General features: G+C 38.2%; 1 protein-coding gene across 2 annotated transcripts in view; it reads left to right on the forward strand.

Annotated features, from left to right (window-relative positions):
• The window catches only part of GPR63 (G protein-coupled receptor 63), a 55,735-nt gene that overhangs the window by 27,243 nt on the left and 7,041 nt on the right, over positions 1 to 21,451 (forward strand). Inside the window, exon 2 of one of the 2 annotated variants that reach the window (XM_057528196.1) lies at positions 18,281 to 18,395. The exons of the other annotated variant lie outside the window; for it this stretch is intronic. The gene's annotated coding sequence lies outside the window, so the exon portion shown is untranslated. The remainder of the gene's footprint in view (positions 1 to 18,280; positions 18,396 to 21,451) is intronic. 2 annotated transcript variants of the gene reach the window in all.

Below are 21,451 nucleotides of genomic sequence, written 5' to 3' on the forward strand. Positions count from 1 at the left end.
TATGTTCCCATATCTCTTCCCTCTTGCGCCTCCCTCCCACCCTCCCTATCTCACCCCTCTAGGTGGTCACAAAGCACCGAGCTGATCTCCCTGTGCTATGCGGCTGCTTCCCACTAGCTATCTATTTTACGTTTGGTAGTGTATATATGTCCATGCTACTCTCTCACTTTGTCACAGCTTACCCTTTGAACACTTCTTTGCTTTCTGGTACGGTAAGGTACTTCAGCCTCTACCCGTACGTTTCCTACCCCAGACCTGGAGTCAGCCCTTTTTCTAAGGAGCTTTGGTTTCTTTTAATGGTGAATGTGTTTAGAAACAAAGATACCCTAGGCATTCACTGTATCTGCAGTATTGTGGCTTCTAGACTTTTTCAGTGGATAGAGCCGGGTGGGGAGGGGATAAATGTATATATGCCTTATCCCATGATACATACAAAATGGTTTTACCAAATAGCAGTATCACTACTAATAGCAAATAAGCTAAGTAAAGTTGAGAGGTTTTTTGCCTTTTTTTTTTTTTTTTGTCTTTAGAATATAGGGTGTTCTAAGGGCATACAATCAGAGTGCTATGTTCAGAGATAAATTCTTTCTTCAGTGTGATTATCAATTTGACAATAGGTTTAGGTTCTTTTTTTTTTTTACTGATTAAATCTTGAGGGCTTACATTTTTATCCCTTTAATTTTTGAATATGTGAAATATTTAAGTGGTTCAAATGTCAAAACTATTAAAAATATACTCAGAGAAGCCTCACTAATATCTCTGTCTTTTCTATTTAAATACTCCCCACACCCTATTTTTGGTTTATCCTTTTTTCAAAAATAAACGAATATATGCATATATATGTTTGCCCTTCTTTATTTCACAAAAATAGCACGTTATATATACTCTTTTTTTTTTTTTTTTTTATAGCTACTTTATTTATTTATTTATTTATTTATTTATGGCTGTGTTGGGTCTTCGTTTCTGTGCGAGGGCTTTCTCTAGTTGCGGCAAGCGGGGGCCACTCTTCATCGCGGTGCGCGGGCCTCTCACTGTCGCAACCTCTCTTGTTGCAGAGCACAGGCTCCAGACGCGCAGGCTCAGCAGTTGTGGCTCACGGGCTTAGTTGCTCCGCGGCATGTGGGATCTTCCCAGACCAGGGCTCGAACCCGTGTCCCCTGCATTGGCAGGCAGATTCTCAACCACTGCGCCACCAGGGAAGCCCTATATATACTCTTTTGTACTTTGCTTTATTCAGTTTACAATGTGCTTGGAAATCACTGTTAGTTTATTGAAATCTTCAATCTTTTTGACACCTTCATAGTATTCTGTTATGTGGATGAGTAAAATTTATTCACCCAATCTCCTAGATAAGCATTTAGGTTGCTTTCAGTATTTTGCTTTTTCAGTCACTATTGCAGTGAGTAGCTCTGTGCATATGTTGTTTTGTATTTGTGGAGATACTTCTTTAGGGTAAATTCTTGGAATTGAGCTTGCTCTGGGGCAAAGGGTAAAAGTATATATGGTTTTGTTTGCTGAATTCCCCTTCAAATAAGTTGTATCGTTTTGCACTCCCGTCAACAATATGTGGAGTTGGCTAACAGATTTACCAATATCGGGTATTTAAAAATTTTCGCGAGTCTCATATGTGAGTAATAGTATCTCTGAGAGTGTATTATTTGCCTTTCTTTTAGTGAGAGTGAAGTTGAGCATCTTTTCACGTGTTTGAAGGCCGTTTGTGTCCTTTCTTGTGAACTGTCAATGTCTTTTACCTGTTTTTTCTTCTTTTTTTTCACTTATGTAGGTACTCCATTTGTAAACTTTCTTATTGATGTGTAATGTGCTCATAGAATAAAGTACACAAATGTTAAGTGTCTACCTCAGTACATTTTTAAGTTGTAACCACTAGCAGATCAATAGAGAGAACATTACCAGTTCCCAGAAGCTCCCCCTAAACCTCCTGTCATCCTCACCTCTTCCCGCAGCAAAGGTATCCACTGATCTGACCTTTATTATCATGGGTTAGTTTTTCCTGCTTTGGAACTTCCTACAAAGTGGAACCAAACAGTGTGTCTGGTTACTTCAACTGTTAAACATAGTATTTTGTGTTGTCACATGTAGTAGTAGTTTTTTAAAACTGTTATTGGTGTATATATTTTGTTGTATGAATATACCAAACTTAATTTAACATTCTACTGTTAATGGACATTTGGGTCATTTCTGGTCTTTGGCTCAGGGAACATCCTTGTACGTATATGTTTTGGTGTATCTTTGTACTCAGAGTTATGTGTGTGTTCAGTGTTAGTAGTACAATCTAAGAGAAGTGGTTTTACCAAGCTACACCCCACCAGCACTCTGTGAGGGTTCCAGCTGCTCCAGATCCTCAGCAACACTTAGACTGTCATTTTCTCCTTAATGATAGCCATTCAAGTGGGTGCGTATTATTATTTTATTGTAATTTTAACTTGCTTTCCCTAATGAATAATAATATTGGTCACTTTTTCATATGCTTAACTGTACATTTGTATATCCCATTTTATGAAAAGCCTACGAAATATTTTGCTCATTTAAAAAAAGAAACCTGGTGTGTCTGGTTTTTCTTTACTGATTCTAGAAGTTCTCTATGAATTCCAGATATGAGTTCTTTATAATTATCTTCTCCCTGTTTGTGCCTTGCCTTTTCACTCTCCGTGATGATTTTTTTGATGACCAGAGGTTGTTAATTTTAATGAAGTATTATTTAACCATATTTTCCTTGAGGGTGATATCTTTTGTGTCTATTCAAAACGTTTTGCTTATCTAAGGTCCTGATATTCTCCAACATTATCTTCTAGACCTTTCGTATTTAGGCCTAAGATTCCATCTGAAATTGATTTGTGCCTGTGGTGCAAGGTAGGAGTCAACGCTTCTTTCTTTCTTTATGGATTTCTAATTGATTCAGCACCATTTATTGAAACACTCTTCCTTCCCCCAGTGACACCTTTGTTGTAAGTCAGGTGACAGTATATATATGGGTCTGTTTCTGGACTGTATATTCTCCTCAGTTACTCTTTTTAATGGCAGACACAATGGAAAGTTTCAGGGGCCTGTTACACTTATGCAATAAACTGTGATGTTGACAAATAATAAATAATCGAATCAAAGCCACATTCTTCTTTGAGCAAAACCCTTGTGTCATTATTCTGGTTCTCCCATGTGTTCTAGGAATATGGAGTTAATTTCCAAAGAGAGCCTAGGACGTTTCAAAAATTTCTTATATGAGGAGAATCAGTAAATAAATTAGCAAATATTCACTGAGCACTCACTGTGTTGTGTGCCTGTCCCTGCACTGGGGCCTGGGGGAACAGGGTTGAATGACACAGTCCTTGTTTTGTTGCGTTTTTTTCACTTCTAACTGTTCCTCTGTGGTCAAAAAATGACCACAAGGTAGCATTTTATAAATAGTGGAATGTGTCTGGAAGTTCATTTCCGCATATTTTCATGATTAGTTTCCTTCTGTCTTCTCTTTGCACCAGAAATAACATTAAAAATACACATTGGAATTTCTGCTTCCATCAGTAGGTAATAGCTCCATTCTTTCCAGGTCCGCTTGGACATAGCACAACAAACAAGAAAGGACATCTTGGAAAAGTGGGAAGAAGGCAGGCTGCCTAGGGCCCTTGGGACTTGAGAAACAATACAGCAATGAGTTCCATGAGTGTCCTTATTGCCTCTCATATATACTGGACAGGCTGCTGCAATCTGGGAACAGACAGAAAAAAAAAAGCCTGCTTCCCTTAGCCAAAGGATGGGGAAAAGAATGGTTGTACAACAGGAACCCCTTTGGTCAAAAACCTCCCTGCTCTTATCTTTTTGTAGACATAGCCAAACTTATTCTAAAATCTATATGGAAAAGCACAGGCCCTAAAGTAGTTAAAAACAGTCTTGAAAAAGAAGTGGGAGGAATCACTGTACTCAGTACTTTATAGTTACATTATCAAGATAGTTTGGTATTTGTGGAAGAATGAACATATAGAACAGTGGAACAGAATAGAACCCAGAAATATATCCATAAAATATGCTCAACTGATTTTTGACAAAGATGCAAAAGCAATTCAGTGGAGGAAAGATAGGCTTTTCAACAAATGGTGCTGGAGCCATTGGACATACATAGGCAAAAAATGAACCTCACCTTAAACCTCATGCCTTATATAAAAATGAATTCAAATGGACCATGGACTTGAATGTAAAATATAAAACAATAAACCTTCAGGATCTAGGGCTAGGGAAAGATTTCTTAAACTTGACACCAAAAGCACCATCCATAAAAAGAAAAACTGAAAAATTGGACCACATCAAAATTAAAAATTTCCGCTTTGGACAAGACTATTAAGAGGATGACAAGACAAGCTATAGATTAGAAGAAACGAGCTTCAAACTACATATCCCATAAGACAGTATGTAGATATATAAAGAACTCTCAAAACAGTAATAAAGAAATTCAATTAGAAAGTGGGCAAAAGATATGAAGAGACATTTCACTGGAGATGATATGCAAATGGTAAATAAGCCCATGAAAAGATGTCAGCATCATTAGTCATTAGGGAAATGCAAACTAAAACTACAGTGAGATATTACTACACATCTACTAGAATGGCTAAAATAAAAAACAGTGACAACACTAAATGCTAGTGAGGATGCAGAGAAATTGGATCACAAATACATTGTTGGTGGGAATATAAAATGGTACAGCCACTTTGGAAAACTCTTTGGCAGTTTCTTATAAAATTAAACATGCAACTACCATATGACCCAGTAATTATACTCTCGGGCATTTATGCCAGAGAAATGAAAACTTTTGTCCGCATAAAAGCCTGTATTACAAATATTCATAGAAACTTTATATGTTATATACAAAATCTGGAAACAACCCACATATCTCTCAGCAGATGAGTAATTAAACAGACTTGGAGATTGATGGGATACCACTCAGCAAGAAATAGGAGCAAACTATTGATGTATGAAACGACTCGGATGAATCTACAGAGACTTATGCTGAGTGAAAAAAGCCATTCCCCAAAGATGACATACTGTATGATCCTATTCATGTAACATCCTTGAAATTGTGTCATTATAGACATGGAGAATAGATTAGTGGTTGCCAGGGGCAGGGACAGCAGTGGGAGTGTGGGAGGGAGGGGGCGTGACTATAAAAGTCAACAAGAGGGATCCTTCTGATGGAACTGTTCTGTGTCTTGACTGTGTCACTTTCAATATCTTGTTTGTGATACTGTAAGAAACTCAGGGCAACTGGATAAATGGGATCACTGCATTATTTCTTACAATTGTGTATGAATCTACAATTATTTCAAAATAAAAAAGTTTAATTAAAAAGATAAATGTTACTTGGTTTAGAGTCGGGTTAAGATTCTAGTATAAATATCGATGTGATTCGAAATGCTGGAGAGGATTTTTTTAATTGGAGCAAAAAATTCCATAATTGATTTAAAGATTTATATGTTCACTGTAAATTTTTGATATTTGTAAACAATCAGTTCATATAAAAACATGAATTAGAGGTTGTTTGCATTTCCGCGGTGTTTACCTCACGTAGAAACTAGTGAGGACATGAACAAATCGATGAGAAAGTATTTTTTTCTCTCATTCTTTCCTTTCAATTTCTCCAGTTTAAATTTTTCTTTTAAATATTTAGTTTATATATTTAAGCACTTCAGAAATACAGTATGGAGCACAGAACTTAGTTTTTATAGATTTTGGAAAACATGTTGAAGCACCTAACATTTTAGGAACTGGTAACTATTATTATATGTTTCTACAGAAGTCCACGCCAGTGCAGAGTTGAGCTTGTTTAACCTCACTTGAAAGCTCAGCAGCCCCTAGACAAAGCCCTGTTCCCAGAGCACAGATATGGACAGTTTCACATCCTCACGGCTCCATCCTTACTGCTAGACTATCAGTAATGAGAGTGCTTCCTGATTCACTGGTAAGTTGAAGGCCAGGCATACTCTCTCCACTTTTCCTTAGGTTAGAACAGTATTAAATGTGTAAGTAGAGCTACAGAGGTTAGGCAATTGAAAGCAACCTAGCCAGCAACTCCTAAAGCAGCACTTCTGTTTAATGCATCTGGGAGTCACCTCAGGATCTTTTCAAAATGCAGATTCTGATTCCATAGCTCTGGAGCCTGATATTACACATTTCTAATGAGCTCCAGGGGATGCGATGATACTGCAGATTTGCTACTTTTTCACTGGACATTCCAAAGGCAACAAAATAGCAACTGGCTTACAACTGGCTTACATTACATTATCTTTTCATTCAAATCAAGGAGTACGAGTGGCATGATAGGAGATAGAAGATGACACAAGAGAAGAAGGAGGGAAGAGGAGCAGATAGGCAGGGCCATGGAGAAGTCTTTCCGAGAGCATCAGCAGCCGCCTGCACTGCAGGAGGTCAAAGCGCTGGTGAGGATGGAGGCTGGAGGCACTTACAGCAAGAAGAGCCATCCAAAGCAGATGTGGGAATAACTCTGCTGGGGTGGTGGTGGAGTGGGGGGCAGAACAGCTATTGCTCTTCTCTGCTTTGGCTGAAAGCACCGGCATTGGGAACCTCCTTGAAATGCGTGCCCTGGTGTGGGCTTCACATACAGTTGGTTCCGTCACCCCCAGGGATAGCCATGTGTCATGCTAAGGAAAGCCACCACTCAACCTGTCTTTCTGCAGTCTTTTGCGAACTCTCAAGATGTACGGTAGCATACCAGCCATTGAAACTGAGCCCTGTGTCCTGCACATCTGTATCTTTAATGACTTCCCAACATAACTAGAGAGGCAGGGGAAGTGAATAGTGTTCGTCAAAATATGTCTGTCATCAAGGTGGAGAAGCTCATTCACTCAACTTAGTGGTAGCTGGGCCACTCAGCTATAATGAATAATTCTTATAGACTGTGGTTTTACTATATTAGAATTTCAATGAGGCATGGCTTTATGCTTTCTTTCAAATATATTGAAAATATTCTTCAGGATTCAAGTTAATTATTTTTATTTTCTCATAAAAATAATAAAAAGACATTAAAAAGTAGAAAGAAAAGGAAAAGCCCACAATCCTACCACCATTAACATATTACTTTCAGCATTTGAATGATTATTTCTTTTGAGGCTGTGTGTGTGTGTGTGTGTGTGTGTGTGTATAAAACAGTTTTAAGTATATAAAAATGCAATACTCCATCCTGTGTTTTATGACTTTACATTATAAGCATTTCTCCATGTTTTTACAGTCTTAAGTAACACTTAAAGTGTCTGAATCATGTCTTATTGAGTTAACTAGGCCTCTAAATATTGGTCATTTAGGTTGAAAGAGTCTTAAAAAGCTGTCAACATTTGGAGTATATGTGTGGGAATGGGAACTAGAAGCAGATGATTAGGAAAAGGAAATGTTCTTTCTTTTGGGTAGCTTTTTTTTCTCTAAGTTTAAAATTATCTCTAAATCCTAAAGTGTGAGACAGTTCTGTTACTTTATTACAGGGATTCACAGAGGTGGGTATTTTACTTGGTGGGTAGTTATATGTAACAGAATGTATTTAATCCAAGAGAATCCCAGATTACTTTTTTTCTTTAATTTTTGAAAATTTAAAAAATTTTTTATTTTTTATTTTTTATACATCTTTACTGGAGTATAATGGCTTCACAGTGCTGTGTTAGTTTCTGTTGTACAACAAAGTGAATCAGCCATATGCATACATATATCCCCATTACTTCTTAAAAATCAGTCTTCCCTCACCGTCTGGCCTTAGTGAAAGACCTAATAAAAACTTCCTACCAGATGCCTTGCTCCTGGGGAGAGAATGTCACTGTAACACAGCGCTAACTTGGTGGGGGTGGTGTGCAGAGAGTGCACTTGGAGCACAGAGACAAGGTGCTTAGTCCAATTTGCAGCCTTAGAAAAGGTACGTGGAGGGAATTCCCTGGCGGTCCAGTGGTTGGGACTCCGTGCTTTCACTGCCAGGGCCCCGGGTTCAATCCCTGGTTGGGGAACTAAGATCCTGTAACTCTCTGGCTCTTTACTTAGAGAACAGAAAACTGCCCTGGGGGTCAGATCCCACTGGGTACTTGACTTCATCTATTCCCTGTATTACTATACTAATCTCTGTAGCTTGCTTCCCAAAGAGACAAGATAGACCAAATGTTTTAGTAAAGAAGTATAAAGGCAGTGCTGTAGAATAAACTCTTTTTTTAAGGGTTTCACAAACAGAGAATAAAAGGAGACACCGGGTTATAAATATGATGAAAGAATTTTAAAAATTAATGACTCACTAGCTTTTTATGGAGTGTATACTATATGCCAGGCTCTTAACTGGGTTTAAGGACACAGTGCTGAGTAAAACGTATGTCATATCTCTGCCTTCCTAGAGTTTGTTCTCCATTTGGGGCAGGGGCGGGCAGGCCTGCGCACAGGTACGGATCTAGGGATGCCATGGATAACTGTAAAGTGACTGCCAATGGAGTCTTATCACGGAGAAATGCATGTAGAAATGAGACAATAGGACAGGAGTGGGGGGTTGGCTAGGTTTTGGCCAGAGAAGATTCCCACAGTAACAAAAGAGAAAAAGTTCACAAAGCAAATGGGATATGGGGATGGATGAATAGTTAGCAGGAGGCTGTTATCCATTTAGCAAATGTTTACTGAACGTGGACCATGTGGCAGGCACAGTCGTAGGTGTTGGGAATCAGTTGTGAATAACCCAGGAAAAAATTACTGCCTCATGAGACTTGTTGGTAGTTTAGACCAGGGTGATGGCAGAGGGGTTCGAGAGAAGTGGTCTGAAAGGCACAACATTTAGGAGTTAAAATGGACAGTTCTTGGGGGAAGGAATGAATTATAGCTGAGGGACGAAGCTGTCAAGGTGACTCTTAGGTTTCTGGCTTGTATAACCAGATGGGTGGCAGTCCAGTCACTGAACATGGGAACTCTGGTGTGGGGTCACTTAGAGGGGGGAGAGACCACCCCCCTAAGTTTAATTTGGACATTTAAGGTTTGAGGTGCCTTTGAGATATCCAAGTGCAGATGTTAAGTGAACAGTTGGGTATGTGAGCCTGGAACTCAGAAGTAAGGTTTGGGCCGTTGGAACATATTTGTCAGGTGTCTGCATTCAGGCAGTAATTGAAGGAGTGGGTAGGGAGGAGATTGCATATGGCATGAGAAGAAAAGAACCAAGCTTAAATCTTCTTTCTTTTTTATGTGTGTTTCTTAAAATCAGACTAAATTATATTGCTTTTAATTAGCGTGTGGATTTCAATCTGAGTACCCATATACTCCCTTAGGTATAAAAAACAAAACAGAACAAAACTTGTTTTCACCCTTTGCTCTGTGCAAGTAGTTTATAGGCAAAAAAAGGAGATATTCAAGTTTTAACACAGCAGTTATAGTTCTAGGCAGAGCTGTGATAAAAGATTCCAGGTTCATTACCTAATAAGACTTGGTATTTCCTTGAATTTATAATCAAACACCACTGTGAGAAACATCAATGGCAGGTTAAATAATGTGTCTGAATTATTCAAAAAGGCTGATGAAATTAAATTGGCCTGCATTTTCCCCAATAATAGTTTCAAGGCAGGTAAAGATTTCTCAGCAGAACAATGACCTAATGAACGTGAGCCAAAGACTAAGAATTAGAAATAGGAGACAAAAGGAGATGAGCAAAACCCATCACCCATGGGGCTCATCATTTCTGTTGGTTTTTGTATTCCTAGAAAGGTTCCAGAAGGTTAATCTTCTGTTAGCCACTTAAAAAATACATTTTCCTAGTTTTTAATTATAATTAATTTACTTTTCTATTAAATGCTGAGCTTTCTTGCCACTTGAGTTTCAGTTTTAATTGTCATCAGCAGTCGCTTAGACTATTTTCCTCTGAAACAAAGCCCTTGCTGATATTTAGTTTAATTTCTCTTTGGTGATTGTGGGGAAAAGTAACATGAATGCAAATAAATCCTCATGCTTAATAATCTAATTTTTAAAATGTCCATGGAAGAACTAAATGTTCCTTTGAACATTCATGAGAAAAATTCTTCCTTATTTTGTGGTGAGTATTCTGGTTGGAATTAGAAATATATTACGAATGGAACAGTGTTAATAAATATAGAACATTGCTATGGTTCATACTTAAAATGTGCGCATAGCATTTTTTCCCCTTTAGCTTTATTGCGTATAGGTTTTAAGTTAGATATACCTTGAAAATAAGTGAAATTTTGATGCAATGATGATTTTCTCTTTGTAAAAATGACTTCAAATAAGGCTTCCCCTACCCCATCCACTCTACTTGATTGTTAAATATTTTCCTCTGGTTAGTTTGTTCAAAGCTTCCTTTTACTCCATCTACAGATAAAACAGAAAATAATAATTCAACCCAAAAAAGTAGACATTGCTATAGTGATATAAATTTATTTGTAGACTGTTTTTCTAAATTTTACAGCAGAATGCCCAATAAAGATGATTGCTTTTGTAAAAATGAAATCAAGTTGAAATTTGGGCTACTTCTGAGCTGAAATGCCTGTTTCTTTATTTCTGGCTCCCCCTAGAGAGCTCAAGAGTAGACTGAGTATATTTGCGTCCATCCTGGTGTGTTCTTGGTCTACCGTTCCCCTTTTCTAGTTAGAATCTCTAGACAAGTATTAAGGGCCACTATAGGTAAAGAAAATGGATTTATGTGTGATGCATGGTCTCTTTCCTCTTTTAGTGTTAATTTTATTTCTTTCCTGAATGAGAGGAAAGATACAGGTGAAGGGAGGAATCCTTTGAGACCAAGTGAAATTTTTGGCTGAGAGTGTGGTGAGTATCAGAGAAGGGCAGTGGTGTGAAGCCTTTCCTCCTCCAGCATTGCCTGTGGCCCAGAGTGGGAGAGAGATGCTCAGTCACCCGGGATGCGAGCGCTTCTTCTCTTAGGCATTTTCCTTTCCTTTAGATTTTCACTTTGCTCAAGACAAAAGCAGACAGTCTGAGTAAGGCCAGTATTTCAAATTCTTACCTGTTTTTATTTTACTGTGCCAGTTATGAATTTGCTAGAACACTTCGGTTATCTTATTAGTCCTCTGCTGGTCTTTACTAGAGGCCAAATATGTGTATACTTCAGTCCTTAAGGGACAGAAGAGTTCTAGAACAGCAGCAGTTGTTTTAATTTCTCAACCTTCCCAGCAGCCTGGGCTCAGTGGACTCAAGGTCACCCTTTAGAGTGTGTACAGTGAGCTAGGACCTGGGGAGGTGGGAGGTGTCTGCTGGGAGTCCTGAGAAGCCTTGAACCCAGGGCCTTCACTGGGCCCAGTTTGTGAAGAAGATCCACAAACTAGATGGCTTGCTTCTCTTCTCCATGGTTAAAGGGTGCTCTAAATGGTTACTGCATTTTTAGCATCACTAGAGTACACAGCTTTGTGTTAGGGCTGATAGGTTATAAAGAAGATAGGCTGCGTCCTGCGTCCTGTTTTATATAGGAAACAGTGAGGAAAGTTCCACAGAATAATAAAGATCAGTATTGGTTTGATGTGAAAAAAACGTTTAAAAAGCCAGAAGTAAAGAAGGAAAATATATTTTGCACCCTTATTTTCACACTAGAGAGGAAATCCTTTTTGTTAGTTTGATGTATGTTCTTCTATTTGTCTGCTTAAACATATACATTTACATGTACATACACACATATATACACACATCTACATACATACACAACTGGGAGTATGTTGTATGTCATTCTGCAAGTTGATTTTTTCACTCAGTGTTTGTGAATATTCTCTGGTGTCACTATTATGGATTAGCTTATTGTTTGTGATAGCTTGTGTGTACTATAATTCATTTAACTACTATTTTATTGATGATCATTTAGAAAGGATCTAGTTTTTCACTCTTAAATAATCCTGCAATAAATATCCTTATCTTCATGTTTCTGCTTTTATTTCTATAATGTGGAATTCCAGACAGTGTTTAAATTGTTTATTTTTGATATTGAAAAATACTTCCTGTTTACCCTCCAGAAAGCTGAACAAGCTTATACTCCCACAAAGGTGTACAATAAAGATATGAATTGCATAAAATAGTTGGAAGTGCTGTAGAAAGATCATGGTTATAATATGTTGTATTTTGATGGCACTTTGTATTTTATAATCCTCTTGCAACCTATCTTATTTAATTCTCATAACCACTGTGTGGTATGGTTTTATGTCTGCATTTATAGGGATTGCATTGAATCTGTGGATAGCTTTGGGTAGTATGGATATTTTAATAGCACTCTTCCATCCATGAACTCAGGATATCTTTCCATTTATCTGTGTCTTCTTACAGTTTCTTTCATCAAAATCTTATGGTTTTTATTGTACAGTCTTTCACCTCCTTGGTTAAACTTGTTGCTATTGTAAATGAGATTGCTTTCTTAACTTCTCTTGCAGGTAGTTTGTTGTTAGTGTATGGAAACACAACTGATTTTGTGCGTTGATTTTGTATCCTGAAACTTTACTGAGTTTATTTATTAGTTCTAATAGGATTTTCTCTAAGATCATGTCATCTGCAAAAAGCAGTGATTTTACTTCTTTCTTTCCAATTTGGATGCCTTTTATTTTTTTTCTTGTCTATATTTTTAATGCGGCTAGGACTTTCTAGTACTATGTTGAATAAAGTAGTAAGAGTGGGCATCCTTGTCTTGTTCCTGATCTTAGAAGGAAGGCTTTTCACTTTTCAGTATGATATTAGCTGTGGGTTTGTCATATATGCCCTTTATTATGTTGAGGTACATTCCTTATATACCTAATTTATTTTGAGTTTTTATCATGAAAATATCTTGAATTTTGTCAAATGCTTTTTCTGCATCTATTGAAATGGTCATGTGATTTTTATCCTTCATTCTGTTAATGTTTGCATATGTTGAATCATTTTTGCATCCTAGGAATCAATCCCACTTGATTATAGTGTATGATCCTTTTAATGTGCTCTTGAATTCTGTTTGCTAGTATTTTGTTGAGGATTTTTGCATCTATGTTTATAAGGGATATTGGCTTATAAATTTTATTTTCTTGTAGTATCCTTGTCTGGTTTTGGTATCAGGGTAATGCTGGCCTTATAAAATGAGTTTGGAAGTATTGTTTCCTCTTCAGTATTTTGGAAGAGTTTGAGAAGGATTGATATTAATTCTTTAAATGTCTGGTAGAATTCAACAGTGAAGCCGTCTGGTCCTGGCTTTTATTTGTTGGGAGATTTTAAATTACTGATTCAATCTCCCTGCTCATTATTGATCTGTTCAGATTTTCTATTACTTTATGATTTAGTCTTGGTAAGTTGTATGTTTCTAGGAATTTGTCCATTTCTTCTGAATTATCTAGTTTGTTGGTATTTAATTCCTCATACTTAAAATGGGGATTATAATAGTAATAGTCTCAGAGTTGCTATGAAATTTTTAAAAAGCTAATTTATATATATTAAAAAAGCTTAAGACATTCTTTCACACTCTACTTTCTAGAAAAACTCAGGAGAAAAGAAGTTATCCTCTTTTAAGAATACAAATTCCTGCTTTGAGTATGGACTAAATATCTTGATATGCTTCTACGTACTTAAAAACAAAATTCTAAATGTTTTGTTTTTGAATTGCCACTGTTTTATTCCAAATGTGTAACTGAAAAGGTAGAGATTTTTAGCTTTCTGATTATTTTTCTCTGTATACATATGGGATATTCTGTGAAAGAAAGGAAGTACAGATATTAAACATACTGATCTTATGATTGACAGTTTAATTTGACAAAATTATCCAGGATATGAGTGTATTCCAATGAGAACCAAGTGTTCCATGATGGAAGTAGTCCATGTAATCAACCTGCCACCAGATGGCTGGCAGGTGCCCCAGACAATGATGCCATATTCACTAAGTCAAGTTTTGGCTTCAGTGTTGTCAGATTAAGTACTAAGTGGCTGTAGCCAGATTCATTTTGGTGAGTGGAAATCCTATGTTGCTGAGCCGTGTACAACTTCCATCTGTACTTCCATGGCCACTTTGTTCATAATCCCTTTTGAGAAGAACAAGAGTAGAGAAAAAGGTTGGTTGACCTCTGTAGAATGCATCATCTTCTCTACCAGATTATTTAGCTCCTTATCTATGAAGTTGCTATTTGGTGAGCATGTATATGGCCAGCCAAACCATCAGCTACTGTCCACGAATGAGTGTAGATCAGTACTTCTGACATGTCTCTTTCTAAATGAACAACCAGGTACAGTAGGCCCTCTGTATTTGCTGGTTCTGCATCTGCAGATTCAACCAACGGCCAGTCGAAAACACTTGGAAAAACATTCAGAATGTTTCAAAAAGCAAAACTTGAGTTTGATGCACACCAACTGTTTACATAGCTTTTACATTGTATTTACAACTATTTACATAGCATTTACATTGTATTAGGTGTTAAAAGTAATCTAGAGATGATTTAAGGTACACGGGAAAGTATGTGTGGGTTATATGCAAATACTATGCCATTTTATGTAAAGGACTTGAGCATCCTTGGATTTTGATATCCGTGGGGGTCCTGAAACCAATCCCCTGGGATACCGAGTAATGACTATATACCATTCAAAGCTTTGCCCTCTGGGAAGTTTTCCCTTTGCCATGACCTTAAGGGCTCCTGAGTGGGGCTGTAGTGTTACAACTCTTCACTCTTGGGTGGCACCAATATATTGTATAGAACCATTTCTAAATCACGCCTGAATTTTTCTTCTTTAGTTAACTGGTTGGTCATAAGGAACTCGTCTTAGTGAGGCCACAGGTGACGTTTGAAGAGAGGATCAGTGTAGCAAGAATAAGAGCTATGAGAATATGAGCCACTTGCTTATGTTAACCTAACTGTGCTCATAGGACTTGGCAGGCCTGATTTCATATTCACCTCTCCTGTTTAAGGTTGAAGAGCTCTGTGCATACCCAATTTTATGGCTTTGGAAGGTCAGATAACCCTGTTCACATGAAATGCTCATGCTCTGTAGCTTTGTTCAAAATCCTAAAGGTCTCTGTTCACCTATAAAGGTTGTGATTCACCTATAGAAGGACTGCCAAATGCCATACTAGGTAGCAGCCCCTATCTGCCACAGGCACTTAAAACACCAGTGAAGCTGTTGGGTCATGTAGCCCAAGTGGCAAAGCAGCTGTCATGGCACTCTGGACCTGTTGCTGAGCCTTCTCTTATTAAATGTCCCACTCAAACCTGGCAGCTTTGCAAGCTACTTAATAAGTGGGTTAGAATAACATACCCAAATAAGTATATGATGCCATCAAAATCCAAAAAGCCTACTAAGTACTGTGCCTATTTTTTAGTGGTAGAAAGAGATATCTTGACCTACTACAAGATCCCTAGAAAGTTTACAAAGATGGTAGGCCAAATTTCTGTAGTAATCTTTCCCCACCTTTGGCACACCTGTGTTTTACCAAGTATAGAGTAGTTACTACTTACTTCTCAGTCAGCACGTAATGGAAAGCATGACATTCTACAGAATGGAGAGGCACTCAAGGTCCCTGTGGACTAGATTATGAGAGTGTGCTGGAGAGCTGATAGAACCCTGAGGTAGCGTAGTAGGGTGCCAGCTGGGGCCAAACTGCTCAGGCATTCTTTGCTAGCACATATAAAGAAAAAAATAATAATTTGCCCAATCAATAGCTGTGTACCAGATGCCAGGGAGTGTGTTTATTTATTCTAGCAAAGAAATCAAATCTGGTACAGCATCTGCACTCTGCAAGATCCATCTGTTTTCTCTAATGCCAGATAGACAAGTCGAATGTGGATGTGTTAGGAATGATCACCTTCATCCTTTAAGTCCTTGATGGTGACCCTAATCTCTGCAGTCTCTACAGGAACAAAGTGTTGCTTTTGGTCTCCGGCTTTCATAGGTAGAGGTAGTTCTAGGAGTTTCACCTGGGCTTTCTTACATTAGAGCCCTAACTCCACACGTCTGGGAACCAGTGAGGGAGTCTGCCAGCTGCTGAGTGTGTCGGTACCAACTCCACATTTCAGAACTGGGAAAATAATGATGGCATGAGTTCTGGGGTGAGTGGTAGCTGGAAGTGAGCACAGACTCCATTAATCATGTGACTTCTATAAGCCCCTACTCCGAATGGTGGAACACGGTACCATTTTGGGTCTCCAGGAATGAGAGTCATTTCAGAGCCATATCCAACAATCCCACAAAGTTCTGATTATTTCCCCTTCCTCAATGTATACCCTGGTAATTGGTTGCAGGTTTTTTGGGGAAGACTGGAAGATTTATAGTATAAATTTATAGCTGTGTAGCAAGGTCCTTCCTCAAAGGGGCCTGGCTTCCTTGAATACAAGAGGTTCTAGGTCTGTGTCCTGGCTCAAGTTTGGGAATTGATTGAGGAGTTGCATTTTTCTATTTTATAGCTTTGCTGCTTATACAGATCAAGTAGCACTTGGTAGCTTTCTAACTATTTCTCTCTTAGAAACACCATGATCAAACACCAGTGATCTCTGCAGGTCAGACTAGTCTGATTTCAGCTTTTGCTCGCTGCCCATTTTGATAATCATGCTCACCTCATCTTTTGTTAAGTACTGTCACTGAGCCCCTGCCACTCTGAGATACTATCATCCCCATTCAATTTAGGAACCCATTTCTTGGATGGCAACATTGCCCATTGTCATTCCTGGTCTTCAGAGAGTAGCTAGTATAGAGATCTTCAAGGATGCTGGTGGTCCTTTCAACCAATGTATCTCTCAAAGACTTGGTGAAGGCAGTGCCCTCTGGATCCTACCAAGTGATTTAGTTATAAGTGGGTGAGCAGGTCTTAACATGATAAATCCAGTTCAACTTTCTTTTTTTTTTTTTTTTTTTAATTGAGGATCTTGAATCAGATGCGTATGTTTGATTGATTGATTGATTGATTGATTTTGGCTGTGTTGGGTCTTCGTTTCTGTGCGAGGGCTTTCTCCAGTTGTGGCAAGCGGGGGCCACTCTTCATCGCGATGCGCGGGCCTCTCACCGTCGCGGCCTCTCTCGTTGCGGAGCACAGGCTCCAGACGCGCAGGCTCAGCAGTTGTGGCTCACGGGCCCAGCCGCTCTGCGGCATGTGGGATCTTCCCAGGCCAGGGCTCGAACCCGTGTCCCCTGCATTAGCAGGCAGATTCTCAACCACTGCGCCACCTGGGAAGCCCCAGTTCAACTTTCTTATATGCTGAAGTCTTTGGATAGTTCCCTCTCTACCAAGGAGTTATGGCATCTCAGTTTCATGTAGTGTAGGTTACCTTTGGGACCAGGCTTCCATCAACCAACTGAACATCCTATTAGAGCCATTTTCAGCCATTTGAGCTAGCACAGGGAATCCAGAATCTTGGTTTAGTGTGCCCATATCAATAAATTTGATCTTATCTAACATTATATTCCTTCTAAGCTGACTCAATACCCTCAGCATCCATTTCCATACATACTCCCTGGTTTCTGTCTATGTAAATTGGAATTATCTTGAATATCTTTTGATATAAATGGTACTTCTTTCTAGGTCACAATTTATACCTCACACTGGATTCTGCTGGGACTTGATTCTGGTCGTAGGTCTAGAAGCAAGAGAGGTAGATGGGGCAGGGTCATTAGGAAGGGCAAAAGTCCCTTGCAAGATGCTATCTTAGGTGAGGCCCTTACTGATTTTTCAGGCAAAGAGAGAGCTAACCTCATTAGGCAAGGGAGGAAAAGCTATTACTATTGGCAAAGAAGACTGCAGCACAAGGTCCTAAGCCTCAGCTTCCTCAAAATCCCCATATATCCTCATCCCAGTTTTCAGGCCCCTACTCCTTCCCAGTCAGGCCCTAACTTTAACAGAAGAGACTCTGTAAGGTTGGGAATTCAATTTGCATTGTAACATTGCCAACCATAGGATTAGACTTTGATTTAGTTTTCAGAAATTCCATTTCTGGGGCAATACGTGATAAAAAGTTTTCTTTCACTGTTGTTGAAGAAGCTTTCTGGATCTTCATCTAATCCTTGAGCTTGGAATTTGAAGTTCTCAATTTAATTTTTCTCTCCTCCAGAAATTCAAATTCCAGGCGCCACCCCCGACCACAGACTTAGAGACTCAGGGGGTGCAGCTCAGGAGTCTGTATTTTAACAGGTGCTCCAGGTGATTCTTATATACCCTCAACTTTGAGAACCACTGATGTAGAACAACACCTTCAAAATTCTCAGAGAAAATTATTTTCAGCTGAGAATTCTAAACTGAGACAATTAGTATGAACAAATAAAGACTTATTCAAACATACAGGACTCAAAATTTACCTCCCTTGTGTTCTTCCTTCAAAAGCAATTGGTTCCTGGAAAAGAAGGAAGTGAAAAAAGGAAGCAGTGAAGTGGAAGACAAAGGACCTAGGAAATATGGAAGCCAAGACCCCAAGGCAGAAAGGAGGATTTCCAAGATGGTAGTAAAGAAATGTTTCTGGCTGGCATCTTTGTAACAGAGAGAAGTGTATCACTTCAGGGAGGGACATGAGGCCAAAAGAATGACTCCAAGATAAAAATGTAGTTGATAAATCTGACCTTCCAAGTATAATACTTCTAGGTATAAAATCTCTCAGGTGGAACAGGTAAAAAAATATTGATAGTTATTTTTAAAAATTGAAAATAAAAAGTAAATTATTAATTCTAGGAAATCCAAAATTTATACAAGAAAGAAAACATTCTTTTAGCTTATCAGTAAATATACTATTAGCCTAAATACATTAATAGAAACACTAACTTCTGTAATTCAAAATTTTCAAATAAAGATTTTGGTAGTATGAAGGGATGAGAAGTAAGTTAGGAGGTGCTATGGCAGCTAATAGGAAATCAGGATGTAATATACAATATTGATAAATCAAAATGTAGCAATTTCTTCATATTATTTAGATATATAAAGAATAAGTACTTTTGATAAAAACCTTTAAAATAATTAAAAATGACTACCTTTAAAAACAGAAGTGGAATGGTGAAGGGTAGTACAGGATTTGACTGCCATTGAAAAACTTTTGATAATTTTTAAAGCAAAATTATGTGCATATAATGTATAAATAAATATTAAAATGAGTAAAGAAGAAATTCTCTGATCTGACAAAGCATAATGCAAATAAATATAATTTACCATATATGCATTGGCTGTGTGCAAAGCACAGTAGTCATAGGGGACAGTGAGATTTATAAAATCAGTCTCTGCCTTTTAGGAACATATACTTTTTTCAGAGAATTGAAACAAATATCTAAAGCACTGGAATTGCAGATAAGACTAAAGGACGAAGACCAGGGGAATTCTACAACGTCCACTGCCCATTCCAGCCTGTGAAGCCCCAGTAATTGTGACATTCTGGCATACCCCAAACATAAAACACTTACTTGTGTCATTAATCTGATTGCCCCAATGTTGTCTCTGTAGATGCTATAAAACAAGAGAAAGAATCATAAATTCAATCACTTCTGCCATACGTGAGTTTTACGTGTGTACATACATGTGAGGTGTGTGTATATATGTATGTGTGTATGAATATATACACATATATGTACCTTCACTTACAATTTTAATTTTTTCTTACTTAGAATATGTAATAAGAGTTTCTGACAAAGGGCAAATAAAGACTAGCCTAGATTAAACATTAGGACTGTTAAGCAAATATTACTGACCTGAGCTAATTTTCTACTGTTCTTATGTTGCTACTGTCCCATTTCCTCTGGAAGTACAAATTTTAAGTATAAAAGTTTAATTTAGTCTTCTGTGAAATTCAAAGAAACTGCAGGTCACAATGGTATTTGATGAGAATACCTAAGAGGAAAGAATCTTTCAACATAGTTACAATGAGTATTCTAAAGCTCTGCTTTGGTTATTACACTTTGCAGTGAGAAAAGAAAGGCCAGAGAATATTTCTATTCTGGTAGCCAGGAGTACAATGAATGAAGAGCATGTACAGATACCAGGGCAAAGGCATTATTAAGTTCATGTATGTTACGTTCCCTGTTATTAGAAATTAGAGTTCTTTTCCTTAATGTTTAACTATAACATTGCTTTTGTTTAGTCCTTTTATAGATTCTTTATATATTTGGGAAATTTACCATTTCTATTTAATGAGCACTGAAAAACTGATTGGAAGCTCTGTGTGTGTGGGTTGGCCTTGATAGTGGGTGGGCTTCAGTATCCAGGATAACTGGGCATCAAGCTGGCATTTTTCTTGGGACACCATCAAATGTTAGTATCTAGAATTTTTTCTTCTAGGGCTTTTTAAGTTACTGGAAAAGACGAGTCCTTCAGTCCTGCATGGTAGCATATGCCTGGCTGCTGGCCGTCTGGGAACAGGGTGGAGATGGGGGCTAGGTTCTCATGCTGAATGTGCAGACATTCATCCAGTCCTGCTGTGTTCAGCCCTGCACTAATATGCTAAAGTTTAGTGCTTATCAGGTTCAGTTGTGCCAGGGACTTGGGCTACTGGCACAGGAGGACGTGCTTTCATGTGGTTGCTGGAGGAGAAGACCCCCGAGCCTGGAGTGGGGTTCCGATGGCTCTGTGTATAGATTTTTCAATTTCCCAGTTTTCAGCCACACCTACACTTACTGTGGTAACTGGTACCTCCTAATCCAGAGCTTCTCTGGGGATCTACAGGGTGTTTCAGCTTCTTCTAAGCATATTTCTGTGGAAGTATTGAAGATAAAAAGTTCTCTGTTCTACTTTGTTCAGTTACCACACCACCATCTGCCTTTTGCTTTGAAACATTTTAAAAAATCTCTTATCTATTGATGTATCTTTTATCCATACTTCTTGTCCTTTTGAGTTGTACATTTTATTTTTAAAAATCCCTTTACTGTCATTTCAGTGTAATCTTGAGGTGGTGGTTCGGTCCTGTTTAACCAGAAATCCAGGCACCGTTTGTTCGTCACTGTCTCTCCAGTGCCTGGCTCATAGTAGGCTCTGAAATAAATATTTGATGGACGAATAATTGAGTGACTTGAGTTAGAAGTTTTTACAATGGCAGTAAAATGTTGTGACTATATACACACATGTAACAACCTTAAAAAGCATCTTTTAAATTATGGTTTTGTTTTGGCTCCATTCCATTTTTTGTTTTTGTTCCTCAACATGGTCGAGAAAACTAAGTGTTTTAAAGTGTGTGCTACCTTCAGGGTGGATATGTTTGTTTACTTGGTCAAGCACAGTTGTCACTGTTACCTTAGGCTTAATATACACATTTGCCTAAGGTACACATTTATACTTTTTCTCTAGAGATAGAATCGTATTGAGGCTGATTTATGGAGTAAGCACAGTCTTTATTCTCATTTGTATGTATATTTAGGTAGTTATAAAGAGACTTGTGGTGATTATGGTGTAAAGCTACCACTGCCCCTTTTCCCATTGGCCCTTTGTGGTTAATAAAGTTTGGGAGTCACTGGATTAGTGGAGCATCTTATCCAGGTGTGTTTTGCATTTCAAAGTGAACATGTGAGGATGGATAACGTCTAG

The sequence above is a fragment of the Balaenoptera acutorostrata genome, chromosome 14, assembly GCF_949987535.1.
Source record: "Balaenoptera acutorostrata chromosome 14, mBalAcu1.1, whole genome shotgun sequence".
Lineage (NCBI taxonomy): Eukaryota > Metazoa > Chordata > Mammalia > Artiodactyla > Balaenopteridae > Balaenoptera > Balaenoptera acutorostrata.